Genomic DNA, 13109 nt, shown 5'->3' with positions numbered 1-13109 from the left:
ACAAGTAATGTTTTTTTGAGCTTTTTAGTATTTCATCTCAGTTGGGGGATCCAGAGCTCTCCTTTGATGCTTTCAGAACAATTCAGGAATTCAGACGTGCATCCCCTCTTTGCTCTGCTGCTGAGTACCAGTCCTTATCAAATACCCTTTCAATTTAGTCCTTCCATATCTTTTAGCCCTGTACTGAATTATGCATGAAACTAATGGGAAAGTCTCAAGTAGGATCGTATTATTAATAAACAAAAGCTAACCATAATCTTGGACTTCCAGGAATTTCAAAAAACAATACACCTGAATTTGTGTAAGTCTTGAGACTAATTGTCTTATTTTGCATCCTTGCGTTATTCCTGTAAGGAGGTCTTGCTTGTGAAAAGAAGAGGGTTTAGCAATTGGAGAAAAATATGTGTAAGAAGTACTGCTTGGATTGGGCAGCCTTTTGGATCCACTTTCATACATACTTGTCGTGGTTTAAACCCTAGCCAGACGGCTTGTTCACTCACTCCCAGTGAGTGGTGCCGGGCTGAGAGCAATCGAGGGGCCCCCCCCCCCCCCCTCCGGGCTCTCCCCTTCCCCGCTCCCAGAGGAATAGGGAGGAGGATCGAAAGGGTGCAACTCCCACGGTTTGAGACAAGAACAGTCCAGCAACCAATGTACAACACAAATCACCACTGCTACCACCAACGACAACAATGATAAGGGAAAATAACAAGGGAAGAGAATACGATACCACCGGCCAAGAAATGAGTTCCACCCGGAAGCCCGTGTCCTTCCAGGTAACTCCCAGTTACCCCCCACCCCGGGCATGACGTGCTGTGGTATGGAATACCTCCTTGGCTAGCCTGGGTCAGGCGCCCCGTCTCTGCTTCCTCCTGGCTTCCCCTCCTCCCTGTCAGAGCATGAGCCTCACAAAGTCCTTGGTCAGGGTAAACATCACTTAGCAGCAACCGAAAACATCGGGATCACCAGCACTGTTCTCAGGCTGGAAGTCAAAACACAGCACTGCACCAGCTACCACGAAGGAGAAAAATGACTGCTACTGCTGAACCCAGGACGTTATCCACCCCTTATTCCATACCATTCACATCAGGCTCAGATCCCACATTTTCAATAACCATCACTCTCCCACATATATACATCCATATACACACAGACCAAGAGAAAGAGATCATTTTCTTAGTGCATGGACCAATCCTTATAATGCTGCCGAGTCCATTCGGTCCATGATGTCAGGTTCCATCTCTTGTAACAATCTTTCAAGGCAGGAAAGGCTGTGTGCAGTATTGGATCGTTGCCTGCTGGTGCTGGTCGTTCCTTTACTGCAGAACTCATCCGGTTCTATCAAAGTTCATTCTCTGTTGGGATGATGGTTGGAGGGAAGTCAGGGCTAGTTGCTGGTGACCTGGAGACATCTAGTTGATGGGCTATAAAAGTATTACACAGCAGGCAACAGCATACAGTTAAGTTCATTGGCTGTTTTCCCCTAAAATCAAATCCCCTTGAGGTATACATCGGACCTCCCCATCTTCCCGCATTACCCACCAAGTATATCCAGGTCCCTGAGCAAAAGCAATCCCACGAGTGGGTTTGCCTTTACCTGAAGCAGGAATAACCCAGACTGTCTTCCCCAGCAAATTCTTCATATGCACCACGGGAACTTTATCCCCTTTTACAGTATGTAGAAGTTTTGACTGGGCTGGGCCAGCCCTGTTGGCAGATCCTCTGGTGTTGACCAACCAGGTGGCCTTTGGTAAGTGTGTATCCCAATGCTTGAAAGTTCCCCCACCCATTGCTCTCAGTGTAGTTTTTAACAGCCCATTGTACCGTTCGATTTTCCCAGAGGCTGGTGCATGGTAGGGGATGTGATATACCCACTCAATGCCGTGCTCTTTGGCCCAAATATCTATAAGGTTATTCTGGAAATGAGTCCCATTGTCTGACTCAATTCTCTCTGGGGTGCCGTGTCGCCACAAAATCTGTTTCTCAAGGCCCAGGATAGTGTTCCGGGCAGTGGCATGGGGCACAGCGTATGTTTCCAGCCACCCGGTGGTTGCTTCCACCATGGTAAACACATGGCGCTTGCCTTGGCGGGTTGGTGGCAGTGTGATATAGTCAATCTGCCAGGCCTCCCCATATTTATACTTCAACCATCGTCCTCCATACCAAAGAGGCTTTAACCGCTTGGCTTGTTTAATTGCAGCACATGTTTCACACTCATGAATAACCTGGGCAATAGTGTCCATTGTTAAGTCCACCCCTCGATCACGGGCCCGTCTGTATGTTGCATCTCTGCCCTGATGGCCTGAAGTGTCATGGGCCCACCGGGCCAAAAATAATTCACCTTTATGTTGCCAATCTAAGTCCATCTGAGCCACTTCAATCTTAGCTGGTTTATCCACTTGTTGGTTGTTCTGGTGTTCCTCAGTGGCCCGACTCTTGGGTACATGGGCATCTACATGACGTACCTTCACCACCAGGTTCTGCACCCAGGCAGCAATATCTTTCCACAGTGCAGCAGCCCAGATGGGTTTACCTCTGCGTTGCCAGTTGCTCTGCTTCCATTGCTTCAACCACCCCCACAGGGCATTTGCCTCCATCCATGAGTCAGTATAGAGATAAAGTACTGGCCACTTTTCTCGTTCAGCAATGTCCAGGGCCAGCTGGATGGCTTTCACCTCGGCAAACTGACTCGATTCACCCTCTCCGTCAGCAGTTTCTGCAACTTGTCGTCCAGGACTCCATACAGCTGCCTTCCATCTCCAATGCTTTCCCACAATACGGCAAGAGCCATCAGTAAACAAGGCATACTGCTTTTCACTTTCTGACGGTTTATTATATGGTGGGGCCTCTTCAGCGCGCACCGCCTCCTCCTTTGGTGACATTCCAGAATCTTTGCCCTCTGGCCAGTCCATGATGACTTCTAGAATGCCTGGATGACTGAGATTTCCTATTCGAGTTCGTTGTGTAATTAGTGCAGCCCATTTACTCCATGTAGCATCAGTTGCATGATGTGTAGAGGAGACCCTGCCTTTGAACATCCAGCCCAGCACGGGCAACCGGGGTGCCAGGAGGAGCTGTGCTTCAGTGCCAATCACTTCCGAAGCAGCTCGAACCCCTTCATAGGCTGCCAGTATCTCTTTCTCAGTTGGGATATAGCTGGCCTCAGATCCTTTGTATCCCTGACTCCAAAAGCCGAGGGGTCGACCTCGAGTCTCCCCTGGAGCTTTCTGCCAGAGGCTCCAGGTAGGACCGTTCTCCCCAGCTGCAGTGTACAGTACATTTTTTACATCTGGTCCGATCCGGACTGGTCCAAGGGCTACTGCATGAACTATCTCACGTTTAATTTGCTCAAAGGCTTGTTGCTGCTCAGGGCCCCATTTAAAATCATTCTTCTTCCGGGGCACATGATAGAGAGGGCTTACATCAAACTGTAATTTGGGATGTGCATTCTCCAGAACCCCACTGCACCCAAGAAAGCTTGCGTTTCTCTCTTATTAGTTGGTGGAGACATTGCTGTTATCTTGTTGATCACATCTGTGGGGATCTGCCTACGTCCATCTTGCCAGTTTATTCCCCAAAATTGAATCTCCTGTGCAGGTCCCTTGACCTTACCCCGTTTTATGGCAAAACCGGCTTTCAGCAGGATTTGGATTATTTTCCTCCCTTTCTCAAAGACTTCTTCCGCTGTATCGCCCCACACAATAATGTCATCAATGTATTGCAGGTGTTCTGGAGCTTGCCCCTGTTCCAGTGCAGTCTGGATCAGTCCATGGCAAATGGTAGGGCTGTGTTTCCACACAATGGTGTGGAAAGTCTTGCTAAAGTTAAGATATAACAACCTCTCCTCCTCTCCTGTCACAGGCCACTCATCTCATCATAGATGGCTATCAGGTTGCTCAGGAATGATTTCCCCTTCAAAAATTCTTTCTGACTACTGCAGATAACCTTCTTGTCCTTTGTATATTTGGATTGTTTTGTTCGTCGCCTTCCCAGGAGAGGCTAATCAGCACATAGTTCGCCAGATCCTGCTTTTTCTTCTTCTTGTAGGTAGGAGCAACATTAACTTCCTGTCAGTCCTTAGGAACACTCTTTGCCCTCTAATTGCCATGGTCTTTCAAAGATGATTGAGAGCCTCACAGTATCATTGGCTAGTCCCCTCAGCACGCATTGGTGCATCCTACCAAGTCCCATGGACTTGTGTATGTGTATATCCATGTTATTGAAATGTTCCCTAGCCTGTTCCTCCTCTACAAGGGGTAAGTTTTCTTGATCAGCACTTCCCCACTGGTCTTCTCACAACCTGCAATCTGCTGAGTAGGCGCAAGGGAGTAAACCAGCTCAGCCGCTTTGAGACCAGCCCAAGGAAAGCCCTGGATGGGGTACCTGGCTGGCTAAGGTATGAGGACTATCTGCATATCTCGCCATGAAACAGAGACACGTGCTGCTTCTCCACAGCTAATGACAATGTGGTTGGTGTGGCTCTGTGATGTGCGCCCAAAAGTAATCAGGAATGATAATATTTTGGTTACACCATTGCTTGTGCGATTTGATGGAGATGATGTGTATGCTATACTACCCTTCCTGCCATCATATGTCTGCACTGGAATAAAGGATGCCACCTCTTGATACAGACAGTAAGAGGAGCCTTGTCAGTACATTGTTTACAGTACTAGAGTTTGGGGTTTTTTTAAATCCCCCACTATGAGTGAAATGCACAGTACTGGGTTTGCCTCTGCTACATAAAATTCATTTTAGTGTTCCTGTTGTTTGTAAGTGGGCAAAAGACACTGAGGAAAACAGATGGAAATAATCTTGGAAGTAAGCTTAGCAGATTTATGTATTAGGAAAATGTATTTTATTTTGAGCAAAATTGTTCCTAGCAGGAACCTTTCATATGACTTCTGTGCTGTCTGATCTCTGGAGTAAGTCAGCGTTTTCATTGCAGGTGAGAAATCTGGCACAGAGTTAACCACCTGGAGATTACAAGCAACTAGCAAAGAGACCACCCAAATACTGACATTCCACTGTGCTCAAATCAGTGGTTAGAAATGTCAGAGGCATGCACTTAGAATTACATGCTGAAGACATGAATCCTTCAGTAGAAGGGTAAAAGCTCATAGTTTACAGAAGAAATCTGGTAAGAATACATTACCATTGACTGGAACACAATGCATTTTAATACTGTATGCATATGAATGAATTAACGAAATGGAATCTAGGACAGCACATAAATTGCGCATGTAGAGCTGTCAGTTCATGTGCTTCTAAAGACACTGTGAGAAGCTGACAAAATAAATGAGTTATTTGCAGAACTGCAAAGCGGAGTCTGCTGCTATGGTAGCAGAGGCACAGACTGAAAGGGGATGTTTCCTGCCTGAAGTGCAGCTTGTTGGTTTAGAGCTCAGCACAGTCGATTCATTCAAGAATTAAGCATGTTTTTTTCTGTTCAGTCGCCATACCTCTGTGTTTTACAGCTTTCTGCCTTTAGTTAGGCTGATATGGGTCCTCATCCCATTGTGGTTAATGTGTTTGTATGCGTGTACAGTAGGAGACAGACTTTGAAATGATAAAGCCAGGCCACTGTGTATGAATAAGAACATGAAAATTTGTCACGAAAATTTTGTTGTGGCTTCTAAGGAAACGTCTCTTAAGCTTCTGCAGTAAATTTAGCCATTTCATTTACTGCCAGAAACATGGGAGTTCTCCTTCCCTTCCCCACTGTGAATGCCTCTTTGTGTTACGTGTTAAACTTCAGAAGAAGTTTTACTGCATCCCTGCTGCTAAAGATTATGAAGTGCTCAGGTCTCAAATCTTTTACCTGAGAGTTGACTTGGTCATTAAAACCTTTACTGAAAACAAATGCTGTCTGGCACTTACTAGAATCAGATATGCTGCAGAACATAGACAATTATTTCTTGTATCAGCATCCTGCTATTTGCAGTGGCTGTTTGAAATGTGGTTTTGAGGATTTGGACTTAAAATATTTCCCAGCTGAAAGCCTTGTGATGTTAAGGGAGGAACCGCTGTGCCCTGGTGGTACTGAGTTTCTGGGGGGCATTTATGTGAAAAGTGTTTGGTATTTTTGCCGTTTTGATTATGGCTGTTACATGCTACATGTGCTATGACAGACAATACAAAGATAAAGAAGTAAATGAATTTTCACAGGTTTATGAAGGTTTGCTTTATTCTTCCCTGCAATAGTGACTTGTCTGCATTAAGAGTGTTCCTAAGATAGCTTTTCCTATAGAATTTCCTTACTGGTCCTGTCCTGTGGCCTTTTTCCTCTAGGACATGTGCTGGTGGCAGTCAGCATGGAGCATGGAACAGACCTAGACCTGTGTTCACAGTGTAACATTACTTTAAAAATAGTCCAATTACACAATGCTGTTTTTGTAATATGTGTCACAGAGCCAGTCCTTTTCAGTCCTTCCCAGGTACCAGAAAGTGTCTCTAGCCTGTAGCACTTGCAGTAGCTGCAGACTGTCTGGGCTATGGGGGAATGCACTCCCAGGGCTCCAAGCCTTTGGTTTTCATTCCCGTTTGCTACCAAATATGGTTCCATTTGTTCATGTTGTGTCAGACTTACAGGCACGCACACAAATGTTTGTGGTTTTGTTGGGTTTTCTCTTTCCTGCAAGTCAAGATGAGGACTTCAGCACCTCTGAAAACTTACACAACATAGGTAGAAAATCATCATATCTTTTTATTTGACTGGGCTGGTTTATGCCAGGATCTATGCTTGGTTGTTATGGAGTCAGCCAGTGAAATGCTCTGGCTCCAGCACTGACCTGAACAGAAGAATCAAAGGCTTTGTTTACACTGGGGGGAAGCAGTTTGATTATTAATACTGAACAGGTGCCATGCACTGTGTGAGAACAACTATGAAAATCAGGCAGAGTACCTTTCAGTATCTGAAACAAAATAAGATTATGGGATACAGTCCTGCATCTGCCCAACCAAATGTGAATACAAAATGCAGCAGAAGTGTTTGGTTTGCAGAGCCCAATTTTCTTTTCAATATCAGTCTCCTGTCAGGCATGAAATTAGGCGTTAATGTATAGTGAGAGTCCCCCTAATTCTGTGTTTTCTTAACAATGGGAAGCCATTAATTTATATATTTTTTTTTAATTGAGGTTTTTTTTTGTATTCGTGTTTTCCCCTTTCTTATACTTCATATTTAAATCTCCCTGATTTTCTTTCACAGCTTCTTACTGGTGGTGCTATGGTTTAGGCATTCCAACAGATGCTGTTTTGGAGATATCCAGACTTCAACTAGAGCAGGAATTTAGCTTCTTGGTATCATAATTTTACTTGTTGAATATGAATTACAGAAAGTGTTTGAAGACTCCAGTTGAATTATGACCCTGTTGTCCAAATAGCCCGTGTTCTTATCCTAAGGGACAGATCAAAAAAGCAGAGGCTGATATTGTTTTTACCATTTTCTTTGTATAAAGTAGTACGGTACATACATGTAGCCTGGAAAGATATTTGATAATACTGAATTTTTAGAAAGGAAATAGCACGTTCCAGTTTCCTTCATATTTCTTATATTTCAGTTAAACTGTAGGCTGGTAGTTAATTATATTTTCTTGAGATTGTTGACACAAACCACTCGTGTATTTCAATAAGCAAGTACAGATTGTTGGATATTTTGGTTTCTGCATAATGCTGAGATCTTTATTAATTCTGTTACTTTAAATGGCTTGTCCTGAAGGTGTTTCCTTGGCCACCAAAAACTATATCAGGATAAGTCATCATGTTATAGGAACTAGTGTTCAGTAGCATGCAGCAATGTCAAATGAAGCAATTGTCTCTAAATTGGAGTGACATCAATTTGATGGATGGACCACTCAGTGGATAAAGAACTGGCTGGATGGCTGCACACAAAGAGTTGTGGTCAATGGCTCAATGTCCGGCTGGAGACCAGTAACGAGTGGTGTCCCTCAGGGATCGGTGTTGGGACCGGTCTTGTTGAACATCTTCGTCGCTGACATGGACAGTGGGATTGAGTGCACCCTCAGCAAGTTTGCCGATGACACCAAGCAGTGTGGTTCGGTTGATACCCTGGAGGGAAGGAATGCCATCCAGAGGGACCTTGACACGCTTGTGAGGTGGGCTGATGCCAACCTCATGAGATTTAACCATGCCAAGTGCAAGGTCCTACACCTGGGTTGGAGCAATCCCAGGCACAGCTACAGGGTGGGCAGAGAAAAGATTCAGAGTAGCCCTGCGGGGAAGGACTTGGAGGTGTTGGTTGATGAGAAAATGAACATGGGCCAGCTTCAGTGTGCGCTTGCAGCCTGGAAAGCCAACCGTATCCTGGGCTGCATCAAAAGGAGCGTGACCAGCAGGTCAAAGGAGGTGATCCTGCCCCTCTACTCTGCTCTTGTGAGACCTCACTTGGAGTATTGTGTGCAGTTCTGGTGTCCTCAACATAAAAAGGACATGGAACTGTTGGAACAAGTCCAGAGAAGGGCCACGAGGATGATCAGGGGACTGGAGCACCTCCCGTATGAAGACAGCCTGTGAAAGTTGGGGCTGTTCAGCCTGGAGAAGAGAAGGCTGCGTGGAGACCTCATAGCAGCCTTCCAGTATCTGAAGGGGGGCTATAGGGATGCTGGGGAGGGACTCTTTATGAGGGACTGTAGTGACAGGACAAGGGGTAACAGGTTAAAACTTAAACAGGGGAAGTTTAGGTTGAATATAAGAAGGAAATTCTTTCCTGTTAGGGTGGTGAGGCACTGGAATGGGTTGCCCAGGGAGGTTGTGAATGCTCCATCCCTGGCAGTGTTCAAGGCCAGGTTGGACGAGGCCTTGGGTGATATGATTTAGCGTTAGGTGTCCCTGCCCACGGCAGGGGGGTTGGAACTAGATGATCTTAAGGTCCTTTCCAACCCTAACGATTCTATGATTCTAAGTACAGCTTCTGTGTGCTTCTTTTTTTCAGAAATTTTTGTTTGTGTTTTTTTTTTTTTTCTGGGGCAGGGGGGGGGATGTTCTATGTGGTTTTGATAAGTCATTAGACAATGCATGAGCTTATCTATCTGAGGTCTGTAAATGCAACTCAAGGATGACCCCAAACATATACCAGGTAATGCAGAGGAAGCAGTCTTTTCTACTCAGTTTTTTGCCAGGTATTAGTTTGGGGTGGTTTGTTTTTTTTTTCCTTAGGTAATATGAGAGTACATTTCAGGCAGAATGAAATTGCCTTTTAAAAATTTATGGCTCTAGCTATGCAGAGTGATGTCATAACAAAAATCCACATTTTTGCATATTAAAGGCCCATCGCTTCTTCAGGGCTGCATCATGTCTCTTCTTTGCACCCATAAGTAATCAGGGGTTTTGAAACTTTCTCTTGTTATGCAAGAAATGGGAAATAGCTTTTTTCACTTTTGATTAAAAAAAAAAGGCAACCATGAGAAGTTTCTTAGACCTTTGAAGAGCTGATTCTAGAATATAAAGTCACACGTGTGATAATCCATTTTTGTCTGTGCAAGGATTTTTCCTCTAAATCATAATTTATAACCAAAAGAAGAGAGGACAGTTGAATATTTTTTAAACTTGCATATATTTTTTTATAGGCAGATTCACAAACCTAAAATTTTGAAATACTGCCAGCTGAATAATGCTATGTTTCTTTGAGGAGTTACAACCCACATGCATGCCTACAGGACATATGAAGTTTCCTTCAGATATGCCTTGGACAGGATTAATATATTGTTTTTAAATTTATATATGTGTATGTACATACATAAATCTATAAATATACATATGTACATGATACATATATATATGCACATATATGTGCTACATTGTCACTTATTTTTCCTAGGCTACTTTGGACCTAAGAGTTTGAAGGCAGCAAGACATACAGTGCTACAGAACAAGTTATGTGTACATCAGTATTCTGTTTACCACAGATGAACTGCAGAAGGCACAAGAAAATGTTCTTTTCTACACCTAAGAGAGCATCAATTTGCTAAGGCATCTCTACATGAAGATCCCAAATTCATGGACTCTTACTAGAGCTCCCTCTGCTTGATACAGTTCTATTTGGGAGCTGGGCTCCTTTTGCTGTCATAATTTTTTTAGAATCATCCTGCTGAGTGAATCACAGCACTGATTGTAAAAGAAGCCTGGCTGAGTACTGGCTTTCATCTTTGATCTCAGATGAAGACTTCCCAAGTGTGTCTCAGCAGGTAGGTAACTGCCCCTCCTGATCACTTTACATTTTGAAAGTGTCTTATCTCCCACAATGATTTCTTCATCTTTCGTTTTTCAACATACTCTCTTTACTGAATCTGCAAGAGAAGAAAAGCTTGGATGTAGCTGGAAAATGAGAACATCTTTTCCCAGGGGTAACACATTTTCACCTTTGTAAGATGCTGCTCCATCCATTCCAAAACAACATTTCATAATAGCAACATCCAGTGCACCTCATGAAACCTGCTTTATTTCTGCAGCAGCAAACTCCTTTGTTGGTATAAAGGTATAAAGATCTCATGCACATTGTCCTGGGTTCAGCAGTAGCAGTCATTTTTCCCCTTCTTGGTAGCTGGTGTAGTGCAGTGTTTTGACTTTCAGCTCGGGAACAGAGCTGATAACAAGGATGTTTTGGTTTGGCCAAGGACTTTGTGAGCCTCATGCTCTGCCAGGGAGGAGGGGGAGCCAGGAGGAAGCAGAGACAGGACACCTGACCCAAACTGACCAAAGAGGTATTCCATACCACAGCACGTCATGCCCAGGGTGTAACTGGGAGTTAGCCGGAAGGGCTGGGAGACTGTGGGGTTGGAGGAGGTATCGGTCAGAGCTTGGTCGGGCTGGGGGGGGGCGAGTTATCGGTCGGCTGGTGGTGAGATGATGTATTCTCTTCCCTTGTTATTTCCTTTATCATTATTATCATTGGTGGTAGCAGTAGTGATTTGTGTTATACCTTAGTTACTAAACTGTTCTTATCTCAACCCGTGGGAGTTGCATTCTTTTGATTCTCCTCTCCATCCCTCTGAGAGCAGGGGGAGGGCAAGAAAGGGGGGGAAGTGAGCGAACGAATTACCTGACTGGGTTTAAACCACGACACACATAAAGATCACAGAGTGCAGCATTTTTCAGATGTAGTGCCTTGCTCCTGAAAGCATATAATGTCTTGGATGTAAAACCTTGTTTCTGTTCAGCTGTGTTAGCATGGCACCATGCTAATGGGTCTTGCAGCTTGAGGTCTTGCAGCTTGAGGTCTTGCATCTGTGCTACAGCAGCTATCCTATATTGGCTTCTGATCCAGTGTGGTTTTCACTCTGTCATCTGCGCTTCGCTACACAGTGTGATGCAGACATGACTTACACAACTGTCTCTCTTCTTTTGGGGGGTCTTCTGTCTAGAACTGTTCTACTTATTCAGGAGAAACCGGCAATTTGACATTGCAAAAATGCAGAAACCCTGGGGTTTTATTTCTGCCTGTCTCTCATGCCATTGCAGTGAGATCATAAATATTGTAGTGTTCTTGCACTCTTGTTGTGGTTTAAGTCCAGTCAGTAACTCAGAGCCACGCAGTCTCTCTCTCACTCCCCCCCCTTCCTCCCCCCCAAGATCCTGGAGAGATGAGGAGGAGAATTGAAAGAATGTAACTCCCACTGGTTGAGATAAGAGCAGTCCAGTAACTAAGGTATAACACAAACCACTGCTGCTACCACCAATAATAATAATGATAAGGGAAATAACAAGGGAAGAGAATACAACTGCTCACCACCCGCCAACCAGTACCCAGCCTGACCTGAGCACTGATCTCACCCTTCCAGCTAACTGCCCCCAGTTTACATAGCGGGCATGACGTGCTGTGGTATGGAATACCTCTTTTGCTACTTTAGATCAGGTGTCCTGTGTCTGCTTCCTCCTGGCTTCCCCTCCTCCCTGGCAGAGCATGAGACTCACAAAGTCCTTGGTCAGAGTAAACATCACTGAGCAGCAACTAAAAACATCGGTGTTATCAGCGCTGTTCTCAGGCTGAAAGTCAAAACCACAGCACTGCACCAGCTGCTAAGAAGGAGAAAAATGACTGCTACTGCTGAACTCAGGACATTATCCACCCCTTATTCCATACCATTCACGTCATGCTCAGATCCCACATTTTCAATATACCATCACTCTTATCTCATATATATACATATATATACATCCACAGAGAGAGAGAGAGAGAGAGATCATTCCTTAGTGCATGGACCAATCCCTATAAAGCTGCTGAGTCCATCTGGTCCATGATGTCAGGCTGCATCTCTTGTAACTGTCTTTCAGAGCAGTAGAGGCTGTGTGCAGTGTTCACACTCATGAATAACCTGGGCAATAGTGTCCATTGCTAAGTCCACCCCTCAATCATGAGTCCATCTCTATGTTGCATCTCTGCTCTGATGGCCTGAAGTGCCATGGGCCCACCAGGCTCAAAATAATTCACTGTCCCCTTCAGCAGTTTCTGCAACTTGTCACTGGGGACTCCATACAGCTGCCTTCCATGTCTGATGCTTCCAAAGCACTGGAGGGACCCAGTGGACTAGATACTTGCCCATACTGTCCCACACACCCTGCCACTCATGACTGTCCAGCTTTGGGGAAAATCTCCTGGTCCTCCTATATCGCTGTCTAACTCAAGACAAGATGCAAACCCGACTCCGCTTAACTTTCAAGATCATTCGAAATGGTCATGGATAAAACATACTCTGTGTGCCAACATGCTGATCCCCATCACAATCAGCAGGCAGGTCTCCAGGATACCCAAAGGCCATTCAAAACCTTCAGAACTCTCAAATGATGCTGCTGTACTTGTCACTGGGGCTGGTGTAGCTGCTGTGCTTGGAGCTGGAGTAGCTGCGCTCTCTGCTGTGGCTGGAGTTTGAGTAGCTGCTGTACTTGTCACTAAGGTGTGTGGGAATGTCTCCCTCATAGGCTGACCACCCTAGAAGGGGAAAAATGATGTGTAATTGTTATACATTTCTATTATATACCTCCCAAAGTATAGAGATGGTGACCACACTGGGAGCACATACCAGCCCAGATTCATGATCAATGTGTCTATTGTATTAAAAGCCATTGCTGTGAAGTACAAAGAAACAAGAAACTTTGCCCAA

This window comes from Pezoporus occidentalis, unplaced genomic scaffold, assembly GCF_034315485.1.
Source record: "Pezoporus occidentalis ecotype Australia unplaced genomic scaffold, CSIRO_AGI_Poc_V1 ctg141, whole genome shotgun sequence".
Lineage (NCBI taxonomy): Eukaryota > Metazoa > Chordata > Aves > Psittaciformes > Psittacidae > Pezoporus > Pezoporus occidentalis.
This window is presented reverse-complemented; position numbering follows the sequence as displayed.